The 20,168-nt window shown below is 45.7% G+C and overlaps 1 long non-coding RNA gene and 1 pseudogene across 1 annotated transcript in view; one reads left to right on the top strand and one right to left on the bottom strand.

Moving 5' to 3' along the window:
* LOC103351265 (uncharacterized) overlaps window positions 1-20,168 on the top strand; it is a 57,885-nt gene that overhangs the window by 19,113 nt on the left and 18,604 nt on the right. The window contains exon 2 of the long non-coding RNA XR_007910280.2: window positions 12,737-12,803. This is a non-coding gene — a long non-coding RNA (uncharacterized lncRNA). The remainder of the gene's footprint in view (window positions 1-12,736; window positions 12,804-20,168) is intronic.
* Window positions 15,419-15,519, bottom strand: LOC127483890 (U6 spliceosomal RNA; annotated as a pseudogene).

Here is a 20,168-nt window from a genome sequence, read left to right as displayed (position 1 = left end):
GTACAGTTCCTTAAGGAGGGCTTCTGGGTTTCCCAAGTGCACCTTGCATTCCGATCTTAGCTTAATGAAACAGTAAGAATGGTTTTGCCTTAAAAGAGAGCTAAAGACTAAAATGTAAGCAGCTCTCCAATAGCTTGTTGGTGAACAAAAAGTTTGTTTCAAGGAATAGCTTTTATGACTCAACATCCCTTGAGTGGGTTTGCTGGAAAGAAAAACTGGAGAAAAGTTTAGGAGACAGAGTATCTTTAAGACAGAAAAACACAGGGTAAAAAAAGAAAGTGATGAAAAGAATGTTCTGTTCAGCCAAGTCAGCCATTAGTGACAACACTCCTCTTGTTTAAATTGGGAACTGTTTATTTCGGCCAATTAATGTAGTCTTGAAGCTTATTCCTAATTTCTGCAAGAATGCTATAATGATCAGGGCTTAGCAGTAGGCTTCAGAACTCTTAGCTGGTTTGGGAGGGATGGGTTGGGGTTCAGAAAGAGGAATCCTGTGATTCCATCAGATTTCTTTAGAATGCAGTATGAAATTATGCTCACATGCTCCGAAGAGCTTCTAAACCGCTTTGGCCACCTCTCGGGTATTCACTGTCTGAGAATGTGTGATTTAAGACATTGCAGCAAGACGGCAGAATCCTGTCTACAGAATTTCCCAGGAGTTGATCACCACTCATTTCTCTGGGACAGCTCTTAGCTGCCGCCGCCTTCACCCCCCAAAGCACAGTTTCCATAGCTTTCAGGACGGGCTCTTCCCACCTGGGAGAGTGCAGGCGGCACTGTGAAGGAGGTGGTGCCCTGGGCCCTCTCCTCTCATTTGATCCATGCATGTAGGGTCTACTTCTGTTCTCCTTGTTCTCACCTTATTCTAGGTTCCCTGCTTGCTGCTAAGTGACCATTGAGACCTCAGCTTCAGGCAGGTGGAACTGACCCTCCACCCTCCCTTCCCCAATATGTACAGTTTGGTGTATTTCTGGTAGATGGGCTTACTTGGGAGAAAATTTCAATTATTATTTATTGTTTTAAAATGTTGATTTGAAAGGAGAGAGAGAGAGAGAGAGAGAGAGAGAGAGAGAGAGAGATCTAAACCACTAGTTTGTTTTCCAAATGCCTGCAACAGCTAAGGCTGGACCAGGCCAAAACCAGGCGCTGAGAACTCAGCCCAGATCTGCCCTGTGTGTGGAGGGTCTCAGGTCCCTTGAGCTGTTACCTGCTGCCTGCCAGTGTGCGCATTAGCAGGAAGCTGGAATCAGAAGTGGAGCAAGGACGTAAACACAGGTAGTTTGATTTGGGATGCTGGCATCCTGAGCAGGGTGTTAACCACTTTGCCAAATGTGACCCCTAGGGGAAGATTTTACTCAGAATACCAAAGTGTCTTATAAGATAGAAAAGCTTAGAAACCAAGGGCTTAAGGAATGTGCCTGTCGAAGAGACACCTCAGGACTCTAGGCTAAAGCTAAGTAATGATGAAATAAATAGTGTTATGACTGATAACTTAAGGCCTGAATAGCATCCTTGAAATTCCACTTGGCTTTTCTTGTGTTTTTGCCTAAGAAGCTAACAATTTTTCCTCTTTTTTATAGAAAACTTTTATTTAATAAATATAAATTTCAAAAGTACAACTTTTGGATCCTTCCTCTTCATAGGAATAAAAGGGTTTGGTTTCCTGGTTTGTGCTTTACTCATGAGTCTGCCTCTTCCAGAGGTGCTGTTTCCTCCAGAGAAGTTGCATGCAAACAAAGTTCATGAAAAATGCATATAATGGTCCGGCCCTGGGGCTCACTTGGTTAATCCTCTGCCTGCGGCGCCGGCACACCGGGTTCTAGTCCTGGTTGGGGCGCCGGATTCTGTCGCGGTTGCTCCTCTTCCAGGCCAGCTCTCTGCTGTGGCCCAGGAGTGCAGTGGAGGATGGCCCAAGTGCTTGGGCCCTGCACCTGCATGGGAGACCAGGAGGAAGTGCCTGGCTCCTGGCTTCGGATTGGCGCCGGCCATAGTGGCCATTTGTGGGGTGAACCAACGGAAGGAAGACCTTTCTCTCTGTCTCTCTCTCACTGTCTAACTCTGCCTGTCAAAAAAATAAATAAAATAAAGAAAAATGCATATAATGAAAAATCAATGCATGGATGTCAAACTTTTTGGCATAAAAATAAGCTTTCAATTTCATTTTCTGTGTGCTGTTTGTTTTATGATTTATTTTATTAAAAGGCAGAGCATTACAGAGAGAGGAGGAAACACACATACATACATACACACACACACACACACACACAGAATGAGAGCTTTTCCATCCACTCTTTCGCTCCCATAATGGCTGGGGCTGGGCCAGGCCGAAGCTAGGAGCCTGGAGCCTTTTTCAGGTCTCCCACTTGGTTGCTGGGGCCCAAGCACTTGGGTCATCCTCTGCTGCTTTTCCAGGCATGTTAGCAGGGAGCTGGATTGGAAATAGAGCAGCCAGGTCTTGAAACAGCTCCTGTATGCTGGTATAGCAGAAGGCTTAACCTGCTACGCCACAATGCTTGCCCCTCCATGAGCTTTTTGAAACTCATATATGATAAATTCAATGTTGCTTTAACTCTGTAAGATAGAATTGTATCTATGAACTATATTGAACCTGTTTTCTTTGTATTAATACCACATTAACATGAGGATTGCAATTATGCATTTTCTGTGGTCTTGAGAATCTAATGTATTAATGAGTTCCTTAAAAATAGATTAGTGAGCTTTCAAAAAATTGTTTTGAGGAACCCTTTGTATGGTGAATGACCAAATAAATCATTTACTTGGGGATTCCCCTTATTTTTATGTAGTGGCTCTACTTAAAAGGGGAGGTCTTAGTAGCCGGCGCCGCGGCTCACTAGGCTAATCCTCCGCCTTGCGGCGCCGGCACACCGGGTTCTAGTCCCGGTCGGGGCACTGGATTCTGTCCCAGTTGCCCCTCTTCCAGGCCAGCTCTCTGCTGTGGCCTGGGAGTGCAGTGGAGGATGGCCCAGGTGCTTGGGCCCTGCACCCCATGGGAGACCAGGAGAAGCACCTGGCTCCTGCTTTCGGATCAGCGCGGTGCACTGGCCGCAGCGTGCCGGCCACGGCAGCTATTGGAGTGTGAACCAACGGCAAAGGAAGACCTTTCTCTCTATCTCTCTCTCTCACTGTCCACTCTGCCTGTCCAAAAAAAAAAAAAAAAAAGGGGGGGGGGGAGGTCTTAGAGCACCTGCTGCTCTGGAAGAAAACTCTGAGCTGGGAGGGAGGTTACGGGGTCAGAGTCACTCTCTGCTGCCCATGTTTGCTGCTTCGGGACGGTGATCAGAGCTGTGGCTGTAGGTTTGTGTTATAAGGCTGCACTGGAGAGCCAGAATAATTAGAATTTTTTTAGGAAAGGGTAAAAGAATACCCCCAAATTCTCAGGTAAAGAAACAGGTTCCATAGTGGCAATGTGATTTTAATATTTTTCACTTTGCATAAAGCTTTGGAAACACAAATCTCAGGATATTCAACATTTTCTTTACCTTTTTTTTAAGATTTGTTTTTTGAAAGGCAGAGTGACAGAGAGAGATCTTTCATCCACTGGTTTGCTCCCTAAATGGCCTCAGTGGCTAGGATTGGGCCGGGCTGAAGTGAGTTTTCTCCCCTGGGTGGCAGGGGCCCAGCAGTTGAATAGCCATCTGCTGCCTCCCAGGCACACCAGCAAGGGGCTATTTGGAAGTGGAGGAGCTAGGACTCAAACAGGCAATCTAATAAGGGGTGAGGTTTCCCAAGTGAGAATTCAACTCATTGCACCACAATAGCCACCCCATTTTTCTTTTAAAGTTGATTTTTAAAAATACACATTTGTGCTTCTGGGTTATATTTGGATATATACATATTTATATTAGCTATTAGCTCTGTCCCAAGTATTTTTCCCTGTAGGGCATTGTAGGTACCAACCTTTGGTTGGGCCAGGCTGAGGCAAGGGTGGGGCCAACACCCTGGGTCAAGGAGAGTGCAAACAAGAACCCAGGTGTGCACAGTGCCCCCTTGCTTGTTGGCCATGTGGGTGTGAGTTTTATTTTATTTTTATTTTTTTAATTTATTTTGACAGGTAGAGTTAGAGACAGAGAGAAAGGTCTTCCTTCCGTTTGTTCACTCCCCAAATGGCCACCACAGCCAGCACTACGCCGATCCGAAGCCAGGAGCCGGGTGCGTCTTCCTGGTCTTCCATGCGGGTGCAGGGGCCCAAACACTTGGGCCATCCTCCACTGCCTTCCCGGGCCACAGCAGAGAGCTGGCCTGGAAGAGGAGCAACTGGGACTGGAACCCGGCGCCCATATGGGATGCCGGCGCTGCAGGCGGAGGATTAGCCAAGAGAGCCACTGCGCCAGCCCCATGTAAGTTGTTTTGATTTGCAGGTTGGGTTGCTGGGTAGGGGCAGAGAGGTGGTAGCCCCAAAGTACAACAGGGAATCCTTTGGGGCAAGAAAATGGGGGAAAGGATTAGAAGGGCTAAATTAAAGAGAGTAGAGGAAACATGAGAGAATATTAGGAAGCAGGGCAAGCATGTGGCATAGCAGTTAAGATGCCTTGGGTCAACTGTATCTCATTCCAGAGTGCTGGGTTCAGATACTGACTCTGCTCCCAATTCCAGCTTCCTGCTGTTGCACACCCTGGAAAGCAGTGGTGATGGCACAAGTAACTGGGCCCTTGCCACCCATAGGAGACCTGGATTGATTTCCAGTTCTTTGTTTGGGCCTGATGGAGGGACCATGAAAAGACCCTTCTTCATGCCAGCCTGGTTGGGGTGGGGGTTAGCAGTGTATGAGAATAGGGCATTCCTGCTGGTGTTGGAGGCCAAGCCCCAGAGAGAATCTGGAGTCAGGCAGCTCTCCCTTGGCACACCTGCCTTGGTGACCTTGGGCAAGTGATTTAACTTCTCTGAACACCAGGCCTTTCATTCATAGAATGAAGATGAAAACAACTACCTGCCGAGGTTGCTGCTCTAAGTGAGATGTGCAAGGCGCCTGGATTGGATTCTTCCTCTCCCTTTAGTCCCGTTTGGTGGGCTGCCCCAGCGTGTTGAGAGTTCCTGCTCAGTGAAAAGGTACTGGAGCAGTCAGGGGGAGCACATAGTTCTCGGTGCTGAAGAGAACTTCGATGTTCCCCCACTTCCAGTGGCGATGGAACCTCTGCTGTTGGGCCACACAGACATCCCCAAGACAGGTGGCCTGCAGTGCTCAAGTGCACCAGCTCACCTTCTGCAGGGAGGAACTCAGAATGTGCAGTGTGTGGCTTACCCAGTACTTTGTGCTGACCTGGCCAAATACATTGCAATCCAGTGCACACAAAGGTCAACAGAACCCATTGATTCCAACTTCTAATTTGGACTTTAGTAATTACTTGCTTCCTTTAAAGTATGTATTTCTGGGCCTCTTTGCCATGGATTCAATTATAAATAATGAAATGACACAATGATTGATGTTTTGGGGGTGGAAACCTTGACTAATACCCCTTAAATACCCCTTAAACTGGCCTAGCCTGTAGATCTTTTTTTCTTTTCAACTTTTATTTAATAAATATAAATTTTCAAATTATAACTTTTGAATTATAGCAGCTTTCCCCCCCATAACCTCCCTCCCACCTGCAACCATCCCATCTCCCACTCCCTCTCCCATCCCATTCTTCATCATGACTCGTTTTCAATTATCTTTATATACAGAAGATCAACTTAGTATATACTAAGTAAAGATTTCAACAGACTGCACCCACAAAGACACACAAAATATAGAGTACTGTTTGAGTAGTAGTTTTACCATTAATTCTCATAGTATAACACATTAAGGGCAGAGGTCCTAATGGGAGCAGTTGCACAGTGACTCCTGTTGTTGATTTAAGAATTGGCACTCTTATTTATGATGTCAGTAATCACCTGAGGCTCTTGTCATGAGCTGCCAAGGCTATGGAAGCCTCTTGAGTTTGCCAACTCCGATCTTATTTAGACAAGACCATAGTCAAAGTGGAAGTTCTCTCCTCCCTTCAGAGAAAGGTACTGCCTCATTTGATGGCCTGTTCTTTCCACTGGGATCTCACTCACAGAGATCTTTCATTTAGGTCATTTTTTTTTTTTTTGCCACAGTGTCTTGGCTTTCCATGCCTGCAAAACTTTCATGGGCTTTTTAGCCAGATCCGAGTGCCTTAAGGACTGATTCTGAGGCCAGAATGCTGTTTAGTAGCCTGTAGGTTCTTGAAGGCTGCTCAGGTTCTCTTTTCCCTTTCTAGGAGTCAATGGGTCTTGATGTCTTGAATTTATAGTTTGCTTCCAGGTGCATTTTTCTTCTTTGCTTCAAGCTCAGGGTAGAAATTTCATTTATTTTCCTCTGCCACTGTAGTTCTGCTTTTCAATTCTAGTTACTGAATTTGGCTCCTATCTACCCTTCCTGTCTGAAATTCTGTAAAATGAAACTAATACTGCCTCTTTTTTCTAAGCTATTGTGAAGATTAAATGCAATTATGTAATTGTAAAGTACATAGAATATATATAAACCCTCTCAAGAAGTAATAGTTATAAATATTAAAAAGATACTGCTTATAATATGTTAATTCTTAAATAATCTTTGACATTTTAAAAAAAATTTTTAAGATTTATTTTACTTGAAAGTTAGAGTTACATGGAGAGAGGAGGGGCAGAGAGAGAGAGGTCTTCTGTCTAATGGTTCACTCCCCAATTGGCCACAACTGTCGGAGCTGCGCCAATCCAAACCAGGAGCCAGGAACTTCCTCTGGTCTCCCATACGGGTGCAGGGGCCCAAGGACTTGGGCCATCTTCTACTGCTTTCCCAGGCCATAGCAGAGAGCTGGATAGGAAGTGGAGCAGCCAGGTCTCAAACTGGCACCCATATGGGATGCTGGCGCTTCAGGCCAGGGCGTTAACCTGCTGCGCCACAGCGCTAGCCCTTACTTTTTAATTTTTCAAATTTATTTATTTGAAAGAGTTACACAGAGAAAGAAGGGATGGGGGGGGGGAGAGAGAGAGAGAGAGAGAGAGAGAGAGAATGAGAATGAATGAATGAGAGGTCCTCCATCCCCTTGTTCACTCCCCAATTGGCTGCAATGGCTGGAGCTGTGCCAATCTGAAGCAAGGAGCTTCTTCCGTGTCTCTCACGTGGGTGCAGGAGCCCAAGGACTTGGGCCATCTTCTACTGCTTTCCCAGGGCATAGCGGAGAGCTAGATCAGAAGTGGAGCAGCTGGGACTTGAACTGGCGCCCATATGGGATGCCGGATTTGCAGGAGGCAGCTTTACCTGCGATGCCACAGCACTGGCCCCTTACTTCTTAATTTTTGTAAAAGATTCAATTTATTTGAAAGGCAGAGTGACAGAGAAAGGTGAGGAGAGAGAGAGATCTTTCATCTGCTGGTTCACTCCTCAAATGGTGGCAACAGCCAGGGGTTGGCCAGGCCAAAGCCAGGAGCCAGGAACTCCATCTGCATCTCCCACATCAGTTGCAGGAGCTCAGGAACTCAGGCCATCGTTCGCTGCTCTCCCAGGTGCATTAGCAGGGATCTGGACTAGAAAGAGAGCAGCTGGGGCTTGAACAAGAGGTCAGATATGGGATGCCGGCATCTCAGGTGGCAGCCTAACCCACTGCGCAGCAACACTGGCCCCTCTGCAGATATTCAGATCGTTAATTCACAAATAATGGGATGAGACATAGAAAGGTACCTCGACTCAGATGGTGGAGTTCTGCATCCCATTGTGTGTTCACATGGAATAGACTTCATTTTGTCCCAGGTTTACTTTCTGGGATTTTCCCTCACAATCCCGTTGCTGCAGCGGATGTAATCAATGTGATGTGACCGGGGTCCTATGTTGGGAGCGCCCTGGTTGTCGAATGGGCTTCTGAACTAGGCAGGGCAGCAGATCTACGCCTTGGAATCTTTGGGATTCACATGCAGTAGTCCAGGACGCAGGTTGAGGCAGAAAGAGGAGCAAGCAGCGTAGAACAGCTCGAGCGGAAGAGGGCGCACAGCTCCCAGCGGGGTTTGAACTTGGTTCTACCTGGTTCTGAAGCTTGGCTCTTACTTCTGCCCTTGAGTTCTTGAGGCATTTCTGTATCCCTGTAGTAATCATTCTCCCGTTTGTTTGTATTATTTGGAAGTGAAGTTCTGTTGCTTGCAACTGCAAATCTGCTATGGACTGAACCTGTGTGTCCCCCCCCCCCCCAAAACTCATGTAGAAACCAGTCCCCGATGTAACAGTATGAAAAGGTGGGGCCCTTAGGAGGTGGTTACATCCCGGGTGCTGTGCCCTCATGCATGGGGTCAGTGCCTTCTGAACTGGCATTAGGGAATCAGTCGGGCCCTCTTGCCCTCCTGTCGCCTCCAACGTGAGGACACAGCAGTCGTCCCCTCTGGAGGATACGGCAGTCAAGGGCTCCATCTTGGAAGCCGATATTGGTCCCTTGGCAGACACGAAATCTGCTGGAGCCTTGATCTTGGCCTTCTCAGCATCCAGAGCTTTGAGAAATAAATTTCTGTTAATATAACTTCTGCTAACAACGAATTACCCAGTTTCAGGTATTTTATTATAACAGCAAAAATAGACTAAGGCAGGGACCTAATACGATGACAAACTAAATGCTAAACTACCCTAGAACCTCAGTTTTTCTATCTGTAACATGAGCAGTACAAAATAAGTAATCTGTAGGACTGCCTTTAATTTTGTGATTTATTTGTGTGTGTGTGTGGGTGTGTATAGGAGGTGATGGCAGGGTCTGGACAATTATACGGTTCTCCATCTGCTGCCAGGTAAATGCCAAATGAGGCGACAGTGATACATAGAACCAGAACTCCCATCTTATGCCCGGCAAACTCTTTGAGGGGCTTGCAAGCTGCGTATGCCGTGATGACGTAAGTCTTAGAAACACAGCTGTAGATGGCTTCCCTTACGTTACTTCTCAATGCTGTGTGTTGATGAGCACAGAGGCTAATCAAGCAAACATGGGTTTTAAATAATTATTCCAGGAAAACAAAGAAATACAACTGGAAACTGGTAAGTTCTGGTAAGGTGATTTCAGCACCATATGATTGTGCCTCAACCCTCAATCTGGGACAGCTCTTTTCAGATAATTTGGGAGATGAATGGTGTCCTGTCTTCGAAAGAGAAAGGACGGCTGCCCTGCAGCTGTCCCTACGGAAGGGAACGTGCCAGGTGCAATATGGCATTCTGGCCTCTTGACAATGATTTATGAGCTTTGGGCTCAATTACCATGTGCTTGATGGAGATTAATTTGTCATTATTTTAGAGAATGTAATTTTAAGTATTTGAAAAAATAAAATTCAGTCCTGCCTTATTAACAGTTTATTTTTTAAGGGATCTTTGCACTAATCACTCTAGATGGGTCACTTTTGTTGCCTTAAATTTATCTGGTTTTTGGAGCTAGCTTTCATCCATTCTAAAGTAACTCAGTTTTGCTCCCTTCCACTGCATATTTTAAAAAACTACTCATTTTCAACAAGTACTTCTTGAGTTTAATCTATAGAGTGGAGCCAGCCATCTATGGTAACTCTTCTCTCACAGGGTCTCTTAGTGGCTAAGAGCCTGTCCTCTGTTGCTGGACTGCCTGTATCCAACCCCTAGCTCGGCCATTGATTGCTGGTGTGACCCTGGACAAGTCATCTAATATCCCTGTACCTCTCATTCCATTTGTAATATGAAGATAATACCCTCGATTGGATGGGAAAATATATGTAAAGCACTTAAGGTAGTGCCTAGCACCTGGCAAGTGTCTTGCAAATGTTTGAGGCGATTATTTAAAATAGGAGACAGTGACCTGTTTCTTTATTTGAAGAATGGACTTAAAAAATCATGTTTTTGGGGCCAGCGTTGTGGTGCGGAGAGGTAAGACACCATCTGCAGTACCAGCATCTCATATGGGCACCAGTTTGAGTCCTGGCTGCTCCGCTTCTGATCCATCTCCCTGCTAATGTGGAAGGCAGTGGATGACTGCCCAAATCCTTGGGTCCTTGTACCCATGTGGGGGACCTGGATGAAGCTTCTGGCTCCTGGCTTCAACCTGGCCCAGCCTCAGCCGTTACAACCATTGGGGGAGTGGGCCAGCAGATGGAAGATCTCTCTCTGTCTCTCCTATCACTCTCTATAACTCTGACTTTTCAAATAAATAAATAAATGTTTAAATAAAAATTATGTCTTCTACTCGCATAAGAGATTACCTAAAACCACACCAAGGTAACTTTGAAATTCAATTTCTATTTTAAGAATGGATCTTGAAGAGTTGCATGTGAGAATCTAATGGTGATGGGGGAAGCTTGACAGAGGGCTCCTGTGGGACAAAATAGGCAGAGACCATCCTAGGAAGAAGCTGCAGAGAAAATTGGGAGATTTTCGTCTTCTTGGTTCCTGCCTCTATCAGCCTAGCACCTGACAATCCAGGGTTGCCCACAGAGACTCCTGAAGAGGACTGTGACAAAGTGCTCCTCCCACAACAGTAGCTCAACTGTATGACAGGTTTCAAATAAGCGGTGTGTAGACGGAGAACAGGATTCAGGCAAAAGCCATCGGCAATCACTTCTCATCATCGGGGGCATCACTCACCCACTGCAAAGAACAGAATCGAGGCAGTTGTGAGGCTGCAGAGCACCAGGCCCAAACCATCTGGCAGATCAGAAGGCGCATTTGCTGGCTCAGGAAAGCTGACAGTAAATTGTTAGCGCACTCTCCCACAGAGACCAGCTTAGCTTTAGGCGATGGGAACTCGTGGTGGGGAAAATGAAGCCTTGATCTATAGGTTGTGCAATCTTAAAGACGTTTCTCTGTGTGAGAATTGTCCTTCTCTGACAGCAATGGCCTGAGAAGAAGCTTTTGCATCCATTGTCTTGCTGCATAACTGGGTGACAATTCTCCGTGGGTCTCTCATATGCTTGCATGTCCCTACAAAGGGACACAGGTGTCCCTTTGTTCTGGGCTCGTTATTCTAGAATGTATGTGCAGTAATCAGCAAAGGGCAGGCAGGCTTGTTGTCTGGTATAATACAGAGAGTGCCTTCCTCTGGAGAAAGCAGTAGGCATGCCCACACCATCCATTACGAAGGATGTGCGTTCCCCCAGCTCAGGACTTCTCTCCCATAATGCAACCCCTACACATGCAGGTGTTCTCTTTCTCTCTCTGCATGGCTTCAGAATTGGGAGCTGGGGCTTCGTGAGCTGGTGGAATGAATGCTGCTACTCTGGCTACTACCACTGTTGTGATTAATAAATTGTCCAGCTCTCTGCCCCAGGAGTCCTGCATCGTCCGCTCATAGCCATGAAACAGTGGCAGGCTAATTTGATAGCTTGCAAAGAGGGTCAAATCTCAGATCCTTTATAGCTCTTGACAGGCATTCTGTCTAGGTTTATTAAGGTTATGGAGCGTGTCATAGCCTATCAGTGACTCCCGTAGCTGAATGTGATTCTCAGAGGTGCACGCTAGCTGTATGAGTCAAAACTCTCCTTTCTTTCTGCCACCTCTCTGGTCTTTGTCACTTTTGTGCAAACTTTTAATTTTTGTTTAACATATATTTTGCTAGGGCTCAAGATTTAGAATGAAAACTTAGACATTCCCATCCTCAAGATCCACCTGGGTTTCACCCTCCTAACCCTGTCCAATAAAGAAGCCAGCCTCTCCCAAATCCCATTCCTGGAAGATAGGCACGCATTTGCTCAGTTCCGTAAGCAGTAAGCCCCTGAGTGGGACCTTGTACATCCTGTCCCAGACCTGTCTAAATCTAAATCACATGTATTTTCTGCTTTTCTGTAATACAAAGAATACCCATTAATATTTCTTAAAGACCCCATTCTGGCCAGATACAGAAAAAGCTAATCCTTACAACAATCCCATCAGGTAGGTTCTATTATTATTTCCACAGAGATTAAAAAAAAATGAAGGCAAGCCAGGGCCCCGGCTCACTAGGCTAATCCTCCACCTTGCGGCGCCAGCACACTGGGTTCTAGTCCTGGTCGGGGCGCCGGATTCTGTCCCGGTTGCCCCTCTTCCAGCCCAGCTCTCTGCTGTGGCCAGGGGGTGCAGTGGAGGATGGCCCAAGTACTTGGGCCCTGCACCCCATGGGAGACCAGGAGAAGTACCTGGCTCCTGCCATCGGATCAGCGCAGTGCACCGGCCGCAGCGCGCCAGCCGCGGTGGCCATTGGAGGGTGAACCAACAGCAAAAGGAAGACCTTTCTCTCTGTCTCTCTCTCTCACTGTCTAGGATGATTGTTTAACTTATTGTCTAAACCAGGACGCTCTGAGAGTGAAAAGAGCTACATTTCACAATGACAATGCATCATCGCGTAATTCACACCTTAGGATTCTTTTTTTTTTTTTTTTGACCGGCGGAGTGGACAGTGAGAGAGAAAGAGAGAGAGAGAGAGAGACAGAAAGGTCTTCCTTTTGCCGTTGGTTCACCCTTCAATGGCACACCGCGCTGATCCGAAGCCAGGAGCCAGGTGCTTCTCCTGGTCTCCCATGGGGTGCAAGGCCCAAGCACTTGGGCCATCCTCCACTGCCTTCCCGGACCACAGCAGAGAGCTGGCCTGGAAGAGGGGCAACCAGGACAGAATCTGGCGTCCCGACCGGGACTAGAACCTGGTGTGCCAGCGCCGCTAGGTGGAGGATTAGCCTATTGAGCCGCGGCTCTGGCCTCATCTTAGATTTTTAAAGGTGACCCGAAACTAACTGCCAGAAATGAAGGTTGTATGGTCTCGATTCTCTATTGCAGAGAACCTTCAAGAAGAAACGGTTTCGCTCCTTGTTGAATTGTTTCAGACTTACTATTTTGGCACTGGGTAAGTGTTTGTATCAGTTGAGGTCCTTCCCCCCACCAATGATGAATGCTGAGTAATTTATTCACCTTGGCTTAGTCCAGCTGAGACTATGCTGCTTTTATATTATAGATAATAGTGTACAAATGTTTTAACTATAATGCAACTGGAGAATCACGTTCTCTTTTATTTATACCAGTGCCAGGTATAAATGACTATCACATGGCCCATCAGCCAAGAATTATTTTTTGTCTCTTTGCTTGCTTACTTGCACAAGCTTTATTTTTCACATTATTCTTTTATTTCATTCCTTTGTTGGATCTCTTAAGTTCCATCCAGCTAATGCCATATTAATTGAGCTTTTCTGTATGTAGTAGTTATGGGTCATTATTCCAGACAAAAGGAAAGACAAGCCTTACCAAGGCCTAGGAGGTACTTAACAATGTTGTAGAGGAAGCATAGAAGGGGTGTGTGTGTGTGTGTGTGTGTGTGTGATATATGGATCTAAGCTCTATGTCTACATTTGCCATCTGAGGTATTTGTGTAAGTTTCTTTATTAAAAATTGTATTTATCTTGGGGGGGGGAGAGAGAATGAGAATGAGAATGGAAAACAGAAAGAGACTGTTCACTCCCATCCTCTGCTTCACTACCCAGATTCCCACAATAGCTGGAGCTAGGCTAGGCAGAAACTGGGAGCTGGAAAATCAATCTGGGTTTCCAATGTGGGTGGCAAGGACCCAACTACTTCAACTATCACCTGCTTCTTCCCTGGGTGTGTATTAGCAAGAGACTGGAATTGAGAATGGAGCTGGAACTCAAACCTAGACACTCCAATATGGGATACAGGTGTCCCAAGCAGTGTCTCAACTAGTACAGCAAACACCTGCTCCTCTCTAGATCTGTTTAGATGTATAGTTATAGAACCCTATTGATGGGCCCGGCTGTGGTAGAGTGAGCTAAGTCTCTGTCTGCTGCACCAGCATCCCATATGGCACCTGTTCATATCCTGGCTACTCCTCTTCCAATCCACCTCCAATCCACCTCTCTGCTATGGCCTGGGAAACTAGTGGAGGATGGCCCAAGTGCTTGGGCCTTTGCACCCATGTGGGAGACTTGGAAAAAGTCCTGGCTCCTGGCTTCCCATCTGCCCAGCTCTGGCCATTTGGGTGACTTTGGGAGGGAACAAGAGGATGGAAGATCTTTCTCTCTGTCTCTCCCTCTCTCTCTCTGTAGCTCTACCTCTCAAATAAATGAGTAAAATCTTTCTTTAAAAAATCCTACTAACTAAATAATAATCATGGAAATAATTCCTTTGTGATACCTTTTTTTCCAACCAAATTTAAATATTTTTCTTTCTACCTTCATGGAAGTTAAATTAAGAGTCCTTTTGGGGGCCAGTGCTGTGGTATAGCAGGTAAAGCCGCTGCCTATGGTGGTGGCATCCCATACGGGCACCTATTTGAGTCCCGGCTGCTCCACTTCAGATCCAGTTTCCTGCTAATGTGCCTGGGAAAGCAGTGGAGGATGCCCTAAGTACTTGGGTCCCTGCATCCATGTGGGAGACCCAGAGAAGTTCCTGTTTCTTGGCTTTGGATCGGCCCAACTCTGGCCATCGTGGCCATTTGGGGAGTGAACCAATGTATGCAAGCACACTCTCTTTCTCTCCCTCCCTCTCCCTCTGCTTCTCCTTCTCTGTAACTCTGACTTTCAAATAAAGAAGTAAATCTTAAAAAAAAGAGTTCTCTTAGTGTAAAATATATTCTATTAGTATATATTTCATAACAACTATTAATAAATAGAATTTCAAACTTCGAACATCAGTAAATTAGGCTGTAGACCTTTTGTAATGCCTTGGGCTATCAAGATACCATTTTATTGGCCCTGCTACCAGCTGGAGTGCCTGGCTTCCTCCTCTTCTATGGCACATGAGCACTCTATTTCTATGACCAACTGCCTTTGTATTTGCAAGGGTGAAAAGACCCCATTCTGATATATTGAAAGCACCAAGAGCAATTGTCATTTAACAGCAATTCCAGTGTTACTGCCAAGGTTTCCCCTCCATTCAAATGCTTCCTTTGATTAACTCCTTACCAGTTTCTAAAAACACATCACATTTTATCACTTCATATTTGTTCCTTAAATATTCCCTCTTCTTATCTCCTGTTGAAATTCTCTCCAGAGAGAGAGAGAGAGAGAGAGAGAGAGAAGAACGTGCTACAGTATAATTTTCAGAGGTCCATCCTATTATCACACAAGCCAGGTTTTGTACCTTTGTGAAGCTGAAGTTTTCCTACAAACTGGATTCTTCGCTGAAATGCACTCAGGGTGATGGCCATTTCTGCCTTTTTACTTTAAGAGCAAAAAAGTGAGTCTCATGTTTGTATGTGCCACAGAGTGCCCAAGAGACTCTTTTACAGTGGTTGATGCCCAATCTAGGTTAATTAAAAGAAGAAATAAATAATGAGTGATGTGATTTGGATGTAAAACAGTGGACACTGGTTGGTACAGCAGGCAAGCTACAAAAGATGAGGCTGGAGACCCAGGCTGGTTGCCTGTTGTGTGCATGATTGGGAAAACAGTTGACCCTCTCTGAACTCAGTATCTTCATCTACGTAAACATGAGTGGTCTTACCTCTGTCCTTATCCTGCCTCCTTCGTGAATTTGTGTGTTATCCTTGCACAGGGGGCGTGCTGGTCTTCTCTGTATTGTTCTGATTTAATATATGTGCTGCCCCTGCCTCCTTAAGAGATAGTTGTGGGAAGCAAATAAAGAAATGCATGTATTCCCTGATATACACTGTAAAAGCTAAGCTATTAAGTTCCTGGACAGCTGGACAACCCAGGTAGCATTAGACACTGTACCTGCAAACATTATACACTATTTTTATACACTATTGCCACAGCCCATTGGAGAATATGCCATCTATCGCTTTTGATATGACATAATAGAAATGCTTACTCCACCATGTGTTTTTCTGTTCTTTCCTTCTTTGTTCAGTAAATATTTATCTTGTGCCTACTAAATACTGGGCATATGCTTGACATGGGGTTATGAAGATGAAAAGGCAGTTGGGAACGGCGCTGCGGCTCACTAGGCTAATCTTCCGCCTGCGGCGCTGGCACCCCGGGTTCTAGTCCCAGTCGGGGTGCCGGATTCTGTCCCAGTTGCTCCTCTTCCAGGCCAGCTCTCTGCTGTGGCCCTGGAGGGCAGTGGAGGATGGCCCAGGTCCTTGGGCCCTGCACCCCATGGGAGACCAGGAGAAGCACCTGGCTTCTGGCTTCTGATCAGCGCAGTGAACCGGGCCGCAGTGGCCATTGGGGGGTGAACCAATGGAAAAGGAAGACCTTCTTTCTGTCTGTCTCTCTCTCACTGTCTACTCTGCCTGTCAAAAAAAAAAAAAAAAAAAAAAAAGGCAGCTGGAGTCCTTGCTCAGAGGACCTTGCATTCTTGTGCGTGAACCCTAGAATAGCCTGCAAAAAAGTGAGCTCCAAAGAAGGTACCTGTAGATGAGGACAAGTGCAGAAACACAGCGAACAGAGGAAGGTGCTAGGGAGTGATAGAGAACAGGCGGTGAGCGTGGTCAGGGGAGGCTCCCTGCAGAGATGAATGCAGCCTGGGAAGCAGCTCTGCACTGGGCTCGGGTGGGACCAGGCTCAAAACGATGGAAGAACGGAAAGGCCGTGGAATTGAAGCAAAACCCCCACAGGAGGATGGCAGTATGGGATGGTGGAAAGGTGATTAGTTGCAGAGGGAGAGAAATTCAGGAAGGGAAAGCCAAGCTATTTGCTTTGGCAATAAAGACCTAGGAGTTTATGAGTGGTTTAATTCTGGTGAGAATTTAGATCATTGAGTAACACATTAGGATATTTACATTTACATAACTATACTGCTAGGGAATTTTGAGCTTTACTCTATTAAAAATTGTTTTCACATTAATAAAGGAAGCTGAGTATTGTCCATGATCATCACTATTTTACTAGAATAATATTTTTCCTTTTCACAGGTTATTATTATTTGGGTGATTTACTGCACCCTCTATTGTCATTTTGTTAACACCAACACTTCATGGAAATTCTAAATAAAAATAGCTTAAAAGATATTTAATTTTATTACACCCTTTCATTCATTTTGCAGTAGAAAGAGCTGTGCTCTTTGTTAGTATTTGTTGAAAGGAGCAAAAAAATTTCCATGTCCCTCAGGGAGTCCTTACGGAACAGACACTCGTACACACGCACATGCACAAACACAATTGAAATAAAATTGCTAACTGTGTTGAGAAACAGATTGTCTGGTTCTGCGAGAATTAACCAAGCCAGAGAGGTCAGGGCAGAGTTAACCTAAACAAACATTATCAACCAGCAATCCTACTTTAATGATTGAATTAGAATGGCCTCTAAGAAGCTTCCACCCCTCCCCATAGCCTTCTCTTTCTTTGGAGATAAATGGCATATGAATAAATACACATTAAAGTGCTTCACTTTAGTAAATACACAGTAAAGTGCTTCAGTTGGGTCTCTTAGGCATATAATTTTTTCCTTGTAACCTGCATTGTATTTTTAATTTTCTCAGCAAACCAATATCCTATCCCATTTTTTTTCACATTCACCAAAGGCAAGCCAGTCCTGCTGCCACCCAGCTTGTGGCTAATTAACGATCACTGACGCTTGGTTGGCAAAGAGGTTTGTCTCATGCCCTGTGAGTCCTCTTCCTCCTGTCTGCACATTCTGACCTCAACAGTCAGGGCACAGTTGCCAGGAGCGTCCAAGGGCTCCTTCTCACCTCCCTTTCTCTAAGCTTCCTTATGTGTCAACCCTCTGGTCGCACCGGTGCCCCAACCTGTGGTCCCTACAGCTTCCTCGCGTTGCGATGAGCTTGGCCAGACAGCATGACTCCCCCTAGGCAGCCGCTCTGTGCCAGGCTCTGGACTTCCAGGCTCATAAATGTGGAATCTGTCAGGTTGAGAACATAAGTGCTCCAGCCCGTTATTAGCCGATAGAAAGCTTATAAAAAAGGACTTTATAAACCAAGGCATGAATAAATAATTTCACGAGCAAAGCTGCGGTGCGGCAGGCCTCAATTTAAAGCTGAAAGCCCTTCTAATGTGTTGCCAGAGGATTCAATGCTATCACCATGTTTCAGGCAGCGATTTTTATTGCATGTTTCATTCGGGATTTGGCATTGGAAAAGAAGGAATTCTGCACACATCAAATTGAAATTAGAAGGCAGCGCATCGCTATTTGAAGCCCGGATTCTATTGTTTTGAAGACATTATCTTCTGTTGGCGTGTTTTGTCGCCTGTTTCTCTCGCTCTCTCTCTTTGTCTCTAACCAATATTTATCACTTTTCATTTCCCAATAAACTCTCTCCATAATGCCTTGTGCTTTTCAACGTTATTCTTCCTAGTAACAAGTACAGTGGTGAGTGGTGAGTTGTAGTATTAGGGAAGCAGTAACTATGGGTATGCCATTGAAATGCAGAAGTTAAAATCAGCAGAAGAAAAAGATTTGACACTCCTGTCTCTGAATTTAAAAAGTGTCCATAGTGTAGGCTTTGGGGCACAAGGTTTCTGCTTTGATGGTCACCCTGGGTTAGAGTAAAATGTGAGGGTGTGGGTCTCACTTGAAAGTTGTTCAATTCTGGGTGATGGGTCCCTTTGAGAGCAGAGGCCATAACCTAGTTGACCTCAGGGACAGCAAGAAGATATTTCCAAACTCCATTCTGTTTTCTAATCTTTTCCTATTCTCGTTTCTTCCCACCAATAAGGATACACGTTTATTTTCTTAGTGGCGGGCACCAGAATTCTTCTTTGCAAGGTGATTTTGTTTGTGGAGAAGGCGTGCTATGACACTGGTCATGGCAAATGCTGGCAGAGATGAGATGAAGGCGCTGGGGATTGGCGGCAGTCTGGTGTCCGTGCCGCCTCTAGGAAGGGGAGAGAACACCACACAAGGCCGGGCAAGCAGCAGCTCCAGACAGGCAGGGCTCTGTGAGCTGGAGTTGTGGGGTGAGGTGCCCACAGTGCCCTGGAGGTGAAGAGACGGGGATGTCAGTTTTTCCATTTGTGTTTTTGAGATGGAAATGCCCCCTCTGCCTCCCTTCAGTAAGTGGGGCAGGGCCATTGCACCCCTGCAGGTGACTGGGCCAAGAGATCCTGGGTGTCAAGAGGTGTAGAACAGACAGGGCCAGCCTCGTTACTGCAGGCAGCCATGCGCAGGAGTTAGGTCTTCGGGGGCTCTGTGCATGGGATCTGGACTATGGTAGGCCAAGGAATCTAGAGATTGGAGCCATTTTTTTCTGGATTTCCAAAGATCAGGAAAACCCTCTGTTGACTTTGGGTTATATTAGATTTTCAACAGGCTTGCATTCTGAGTCCAGTACTTCATAACAAGTGCTATGCCATGAGGTACTAAGGTGGTTTGCAAGGATTCTGGCTTGCAGCCAGACAAAACGAGGGCCAGAATATGCTTAGTACAAATAGACAACTAAGAGAAGTAGAGAAATTTTATTTATTTTTTATTCCAAAGGACTGGTTCATTGCAGAATAAAATGCCATTCCATTCTGTTTATACAAACATCATTTTGTTGGCATATATTAGAATCCGTGTAAAATCACTCAGAGCAAATCCACTTATAACTCTTCATGGGCTCACGCTCAACAACCTCTTAGGAGCACAATTTTCAGAAAGAAATGCTGTTAGGCTTTTTATTCTGTGCACTGCGGAGGATTCCTCTCCTGGATCTGCTCCGGGGGCTCTTTCCCATGCTTCTCTCTTCTTGGCGCCCCCTGACCTGTGGACAGTCATGGGGGAAGGCTGCCCTTGCCTGGCGGCTTGGGGCTCCCCCTCTAAATGCCCCACTACAGCATTTGCCTGCGATGTCCCCAGCCTGGTGTTCTTCCAATTTACTGGCAAAAAAAAAAAAAATTCGGACTGTGAAACTCTTTGAGTAGACGATCTTCTATGCTATTTCAGAAATTACTTACTGTTCCCAAAGAAGAGTGCCTTTGCCTTCCTCTATTGGTCTGACTGGAAAATAATGCACAGTGCCTAGTTGTCTGACAGTATTTGTGAGTCTGTGTGTGTGTGTGTGGGGGGGCAGTGTTGTATGTAGAAAGAGAGTGGAAAAGGAGAGGATGGACAATCATTTCCCATGACAACACTGTTCAGGGATCAGCACACCTACTCCAGCCTTTTGAATATCTGTTACTCTGTCACTAAAGGGTTTCATTGAGGGGGGAGTCAATATCAAAATGACACAAACAGCACACACTCAGAACTGGATGGCCACACTGCATCTCTGGGGATACTTCTGTGTCTTTAAAGTGTTGGAGTGGAGGAGGGTTTGAGGACTTGGGAGATGAGGCTTCAAGGTGGTACCAACAGGTCCA

Source organism: Oryctolagus cuniculus, chromosome 12 (assembly GCF_964237555.1).
Source record: "Oryctolagus cuniculus chromosome 12, mOryCun1.1, whole genome shotgun sequence".
Lineage (NCBI taxonomy): Eukaryota > Metazoa > Chordata > Mammalia > Lagomorpha > Leporidae > Oryctolagus > Oryctolagus cuniculus.
This window is presented reverse-complemented; position numbering and strand designations above follow the sequence as displayed.